General features: G+C 45.9%; 1 non-coding gene across 1 annotated transcript; it reads right to left on the reverse strand.

The window, feature by feature from the left end:
* Window positions 1–6,832: 6,832 nt before the first annotated feature.
* Window positions 6,833–6,916, reverse strand: Trnas-gga (transfer RNA serine (anticodon GGA)). Its single transcript is given in 2 exon segments — window positions 6,833–6,867; window positions 6,877–6,916. It is a non-coding gene; the product is annotated as a tRNA-Ser (tRNA).
* Window positions 6,917–7,145: the final 229 nt, after the last annotated feature.

Genomic DNA, 7,145 nt, shown 5'->3' on the forward strand with positions numbered 1-7,145 from the left:
CAGCTATGAGCAATTCTTGATCTTCTATACTGTGAAACAAATCTCTCCTACTGCAAGCTCTTTGCTTTCCATTTTCTGGGAAGCGGTAGTATGGAACAAAATAAGAAAAACATGTCCAGTAAACATGTGCTCTAAAATACATACCATTAGAGCTATGAGCACTTGTTTATCTTCGCTGCTTTGAAACACAACTCTTCTAATGAACAACTGCTCATAACTTTTAAGGTATGCATTTTAGAGCACGTGTTTACTCGACATCCTTCCCTGTTTTGGTTCATACTAGCACTTTCCGGCATACAGAAAGCAAAGAGCTTGCGGTAGAACAGATTTGTTTCCACAGTATCGAAGATCAAGAATTGCTCACAGCCCTTAAGATATTCATTTATGAGCCCATTTTTACTTGACTTTTTTTGTTTCGAATGATCATTCCTGTCATGTCCCTGAATATTGACAATCTCTTCTGAAAGACACTGTATAATTGGAGTGGTTTTTATAAATTAGGTCAGATGGCAGGAAACAATCCGTGAAAGGTTAAGAAGCAAAAGTGGTCAGATGGACATACGGCCGGAAATCGTTCCACGGGAGGTACACCCACTTGAAGGTGGACATCAGTGATTGAGAGCACTCTTAACACAGCAGGCAAGAGCGGCTGTTCTATCTGTACTAGTGTTTAGTGGTATGGTGGCAGCGAAACATCAGAACCGGTTCAGCCTCGTGTGTGTGGGCGAGGATTATTGGCGACCGCCTCGTGTGACAAGCCATTCTTCCACATCTCGCCACTGGCGAGGCATATCCGCACTTCCTCCGGCTCACGTTGCCTCCCCTGCTGGAAGTCGCGCTCTTGGTGATGCGAAGTGTAATGTGGTTACTACGTGATGGTGCTCCACCTCGCTTCCACATTTCTGTAACATACGTGGCATTAGGTTATAGGTGTAGACATTGTGGTAATTGGTAACTTAATATGTACCCATTTCATGTACACATTGTGTTAGTTGTTTTTTCTCTGCGCGTAACAGTCTCCCCGCAAAACAGATCGCAGAAGTTACTACCCGATGTGTCCACCACGAAGGTAACTGTGTCGTGAAATGGACAGTGCATGTCAGTATATTCTATTCATTTCGCGTGCACGCGCCCACGCTTCAATACCTGACCTGCTACCAAGGGGAAAATAAACGTTAATGGCTTTCTTATGCCGCATGTACTTGAAGGTACTAACCAACCTAAAAAGATGCTAGTCGTAATAGCGATAATTGCTGGTCTGCAAATGAAGTAAATACTCTTGTAATGTTGTTCAGTACACTGCCCTCAATTATTAATAAAATTTTTTGCACTTACGCCTCTAGCACCCTGTACATAGGGTGATACCATAACGGTGCTACAGACTTTCAGGTAGGACGGAGAAGGGTGAAGGCATCAAGCTGAGATAAGTAATCCTGGTCTGGAAACAACCATTTAGAGAGTTATAAGCGACTATCGTTCTGGTACCTGTTACAGTGAGCCCTTCTACTGCAATTTCGGAGGAGTTAGTGTGGACCAAAACAAGAAAAAACTATTAAGTAAACATGGGTTTCTCTGCCCGGAGACTGGGTGTTTGTGTTGTGATCATTTCATCATCATCATCATTCGGACAGTGGCTAGATTGGACTGTGTAAAAATTGGACTGTGTAAAAATTGGACTGTGTAAAAATTGGACTGTGTCAAAACCGTGACTTTGTACGGGCGCTGATGACTGCGCAGAAGAGCGCCCCACAAACCAAACATCACAGTAGTAAACATGGGCTCTAAAATGCATACCTTAGAAGCTATGAGCACTTACTTGTTCAGCAGAAGAGATGTGTTTATATTAGCAAAGATGAACAAGTAGTCATCGCTTTTATGGAGTGCACTTTAGAGGTAATGTTTATTGGACTTTTTTTGTGGTTTTGGTCCATACTACCTTCTCCCAGAATATCTACTCGATCGTTTCCGGACCAGAGCCCCTCAACTCACATTGATAGCCTGTAACATCATCACAGAATCATGCTGTAGACTGGCTTGTCAATAGCCTCATGGTTGTTGCTTGCATGAATTCTCTTAATCTGAGGAGAGTTTATGCATGATGTGGTCGTTACATGTAACGAACTGAAACTTAGTGCTGGACCAGTATTCAAAACAAAATTGCAGTGCACTCCCCACAAAAGGGTTCTGATCTCCGTCTCGCACACACTATTATTGACGACACATAAACATTGCTGCTCTGTGTTAAACAGTTCATTGTGCATTCTGGCTATATTTGAAGGATTCACACCGGCAATCTTCTGAAGCGATAAGGGAAACATGAGATGCCTGATGCTTGAAATTTGGTTTGAAATGTGGATCCCTCTTCTTTCCGATTGCGGATCCATCTTCACTACAGCGCGACCTCATTTGATGGAGAGTGGTCAGCATTTAAATTTTAATACAACTTAGTTTCAGGGTCCTACACCTTCTGAATCACTATCTTATTTTGGGCTGGTTTCTCCCTGCATCCGCTGCTTCCACTCACTCACTCACTCCCGGACGATTCACGCAGCAGTAGTAGCAGGCGAGCCTTCAGACAGCGACCTAGCAGAGAGGTTGTGCCGCAGACCGCCCACACGACGCAAACGAGGCGACGCGAAGCGAAGTCTGCCGACAAGGCTGTAGGCCGTCCAGTCATCCGCACGCTGACGTAACGCCCGTGACGTCGCTCGCCTAGAAACTGGACTCGGCGACGCAAAAAGCGTCTCGTGGCGTCGGTACAGTCTCGTCCGCGCGGCCAGACCTCCGTCGCCTGCTGACAGGCGTGATTTACCTCCGGTCGCGTCGGGCCCAGTGCTATTAATAAATCTAATTCGCCGAGCCGAGCTGTCCGCTTTCAATTACCGGCAGCGTCCTCTTTTTTTCCTCTGCTGCTTCTTGTCGCGGGTGGCTCGGTACTCTTCTAATTAAGGCTTCGTGTTTGGCTGCCTCCGAGCAGTGGTACGCTTTCTTAACAGTTCAGAAATTGCGTGTCCGGGACGTGTTCAATTAACGGAGTCAGTAACGGGACGAATGGTGCGTTGCAACGTAACGCAATCAGCGCTTCGCTGCTTGACGGCATTCGGCATCATCGTCTCCCGCTCAGCCGGTTCTTCGCGCGCTATAAACGAGGTGGTTGTTGTCTGCAATCCTGTCGTTGTCATTATTTCCTTGACAGCACTATTGTCTTCAGTCTCAGCATCTTCATTTATGACGAAAAAAGAGAAAATACTGAATTATTGCAATAAGCGTCTTACAGGGTAGGATATTTGACTCTGAGCGTTTTCTTCATGCTATCTAACTAGATTCAACTTAATACTAACTGTTTTTAACTTCTGAGGTCATCAGTCCCCCAGAACTTAAAACTACTTAAACCTAACTAACCTAAGGACATCACACACATCCATGCCCGAGACAGGATTCGAACCTGCGACCGTAGTGGTCGCGCGGTTCCAGACCTAGAACCGCTCGGCCACACTGGCTGCATAATAACCTGGTTCAAATGAACATAGAGTGCAGCAGTTAATTGGAGATGAAAAGGCTTGAACGAGGTACGTGGAGAGCTGCATCAAACGAGTCTTTGCACTGAAGGCCATGACAAGAACAATAAAATGATAGTGTGCACTCATCACTATCATTGTTTCACTTGGAACTAAGATTGCGAACACAGGTCTACAGACTATGGCTATGTGAGTGGGTAAATGAGGGAACTGGTGTTCGCTTCAGTCGTTGCCACCCACGTTGGAGAAAGTCAGTCTTTCGATTTTTTAATTTTTAATTTTGAGCTTCTTCCCCTTTCTTTTCCGCATTACTCAACTTATTTCGGTTTTCTGTTTCCACCTGTGCACATAGGAATCATATGGACCTTATTGTTGACAGCAGGTACGGTTGGCCTATGAATGGGCGTCTTCGCCTGTCTGGAGTTTTTTCTGCAGCCAGTGAGGCCGCAAGCACAGCCACGTGGAAGGATCAAATGTTACACATAGCTTGTTTTCTATAATTTCTTACCGTTCTCGAAACTCTTACTTTTCCTACTTATTTACTCCTCGAAAGTTAGCCTAAAATTTTTGGAATTAATTTATTGACTACAAAAATATAAACGCTTTTAGTGAAATCTTCTTCGGGAGGGGTCTTGACCCATGTGGCACTCCTCGCCCCTTCCATTGGAATCGCCAATCGCCGCGCGGAGTGGCCGCGCGGTTTGATGCGCCATGTCACGGATTGCGCGGGCTCTCCCGCCGGAAGTTCGACTCCTACCTTGGGCATGGGTATGTGTTGTCCTCAGAGTAAGTTACTTTAAGTAGTGTGTAAGTGTAGGGACGGATGACCTCAGCAGTTTGGTGCCTTAGGAATTCACACATTCATTCCCCTGGAATCAAGCTCGTGCAGCAAGCAGTTTCGAGTGGATGTTGGCAGGTCGTAGTTGTCTCACAGACGTGAGGAAGCTGGTACAGGGTAGACAAGCGAGGAGTTTTATATCAAACCATTATTCGGACGGGAGACCACAGGAACAGAGTGTAGCAAGAAATAAGGATACGAATAAATAAACAGCGGAGTGACAGGCAGATCGAAGTGGAGATATTTTGAGAGCACTAGAGGGTAGAATAATGCCAATGACAGAATGCGGGTGACGGATATGCTCGCTGCGCCGGTCCAGTTTGTGTCTCAGGTGTTCGTGATTGATTGGGGGGAGAGGCAGAGAGAGAGAGAGAGAGAGAGAGAGAGAGAGAGAGAGAGAGACGCCCCCCTGAGACGGGACGACGGGGAGAGACGGGCCGGCGCAGGTGAGTCCAGGCGGCGGCACTCGTGCGATATTAGCGGCCGCCGTCCGGGAAGGGTTAAGAGATTGCCGATCGGCTCAGTGTTCCATTAACCCGGGCTCGGCGCGCCGCCGCCCCTAATACCCGGCTCACGTGTCGGCTCTGGCTGCAGCGCTGCCCCTGGCTCGCGTGCCGTGCTCACTGCCGTACTCCACCGCACTGCGCTGGACTCCGCCACTCCAGCCAGCTGTCCTCCACGTGTCGATATCCGTTCTACGCTCCACGTAGCGTCGTCAGAGTCGGAAAAGGTGCAATTGCAGCTCAACTGATTGCTCTGAAGGAGGCTCCTCCCATGTTGCGAACTGTAGCGAATCGACAGAAAAATACACAAAATTTTTACAAGCATGTACCTACCACTAAATAGAGTATAAGGAGCATACCCAGTCATTCACTAGCAAATACGTAAAGAGAGTGTACGTTAGGTGTGGGGGTGGGAGCAGGAGGGCACATCCATCTAATAAGTACTAGAAGAGACTGCACAGGGGTGAAGACACTGAACAAATGTTGAAGAGGATGGTGTTTCATGTCCTTTCGGCCATCCAGTTTTGGATTTTTGTGGCTGCTCTAAATCATTTAAGACAAACGCCGGGATAGTGAATTTGATGAGGGCTCGACCATTTTCCTTCCGCTATCTCTAATTATAATATCGTTGACGAAATGTTTAACTCTATCTTCTTTCCTGCTATTTTGGTCCCATTAAAGAGTAGGTACCTAAAAATGTAAGTGAAACTGCGCTGCTCCACATGGCTCATATTCTTATTATTGTTGTTGTGATCGTCAAACAATCGTTGGTGTGATGTTGGTCTGCAAGCTAGCCTATCAAATGGCTCTGAGCACTTATGGGACTTAACCTCTTAGGTCATCAGTCCCCTAGAACTTAGAGCTACTTAAACCTAGCTAACCTAAGGACATCACACGCATCCATGCCCGAGGTAGAATTCAAACCTGCGACCGTAGCAGCAGCGTGGTTCCGGACTGCAGCGCCTAGCACTTCTCGGTCACAGCGGCCGGCCCTAGTCTATCCTGAACAAGGTATCCCGGGCCGGTGGCGATTTTCTCCGCTTGGGGACTGGGTGTTCATTTCCTTCGTATCGTCATAATTGACACTACCCAACTGAAATTGGTGTAAGGGCATGTCCCGAAAGTGAATAAATTTTAAAAAACCCTGTGTAAGACTATTTGCCTCTGCAAAACTACTGTAGCCTACATCCATCAGAACTGTAGGCAATCCTAGTTCTTTCTATACAGTTTGTAGCCCACACGTTTCTTCCATTCACTGGCAAATTGACAGTGCCATTGATAAGGAAGTACGTCATTCGTATCGGTTTCAGTATCTAGTGGGCCAAAACAGTTACAAGTGTTAAAGGTGACCTTTCAAATTTTACTTCCCGTAAGCCGTAATTGTTTAATAGAAGCCGTTCTGAAAAAGGTAGAGGTGTTCGTGTTATGCTGGACGAACTATCTGCTATCTCGACACAAAATAACCTAGTTTGGTCGCCTTACGAAGGAACTCATTAAATTTCAATGTTCAAGTTACAGAAGAGTACAATTTATGTAAAGAAGGAGTATCCGGTTTTTTCTCTTCAGTAAATAAATGGTAGAGTTGAGCAAGTGAAGTCAACGCTTATCAGATGTTACGTGCAACATTTATTAAGCGCAGATAAACAGAGTGAATGAGATATCTGAGGGACGAAGCCGGGTCGATTTGTGCAATGCCAAACACTTAAACCATTGAGATTGCGCGCTAATGAAAACGACAGATTAAAAGAATGCGTAAAGAAGATAATGAATCTTAACTTCAGAACACAATCCGAGCATCTAGGCTTAAGTCAACCACGTGTTCTCGAGGTGCACACTGACGAGTTTTTCCATTTTCTTCTAAACAGTGGTTCAAATGGCTGTGAGCACTATGGTACTTAACTTGTAAGGTCATCAGTCACCTAGAACTTAGAACTACTTAAACCTAACTAACCTAAGGACATCACACACATCCATGCCAGAGGCAGGATTCGAACCTGCGACCGCAGCGGTCGCGCGGTTCCAGACTGTAGCGCCTAGAACCACTCGGCCACCCCGGCCGGCGTAAGTTGATGGTATATAAATGCTAATGGCAGGATGACATTAGATCCGAAGAAATTATTTATTGAGCAATAACTTGCAGAGTTAATGTTGAATGAAAACGGGGAACAATAAATAATGCTAAGAATAACTGTAACATTTCAGATGTGTTATAGCGTCCATCTCGGACACAACAGCTCAAGTCTAAGTCTTTAGTAGCACTTATAGCAGCAGAAAAGGGTAAACATG

Source organism: Schistocerca serialis, chromosome 5 (genome assembly GCF_023864345.2).
Source record: "Schistocerca serialis cubense isolate TAMUIC-IGC-003099 chromosome 5, iqSchSeri2.2, whole genome shotgun sequence".
Taxonomy (NCBI): domain Eukaryota; kingdom Metazoa; phylum Arthropoda; class Insecta; order Orthoptera; family Acrididae; genus Schistocerca; species Schistocerca serialis.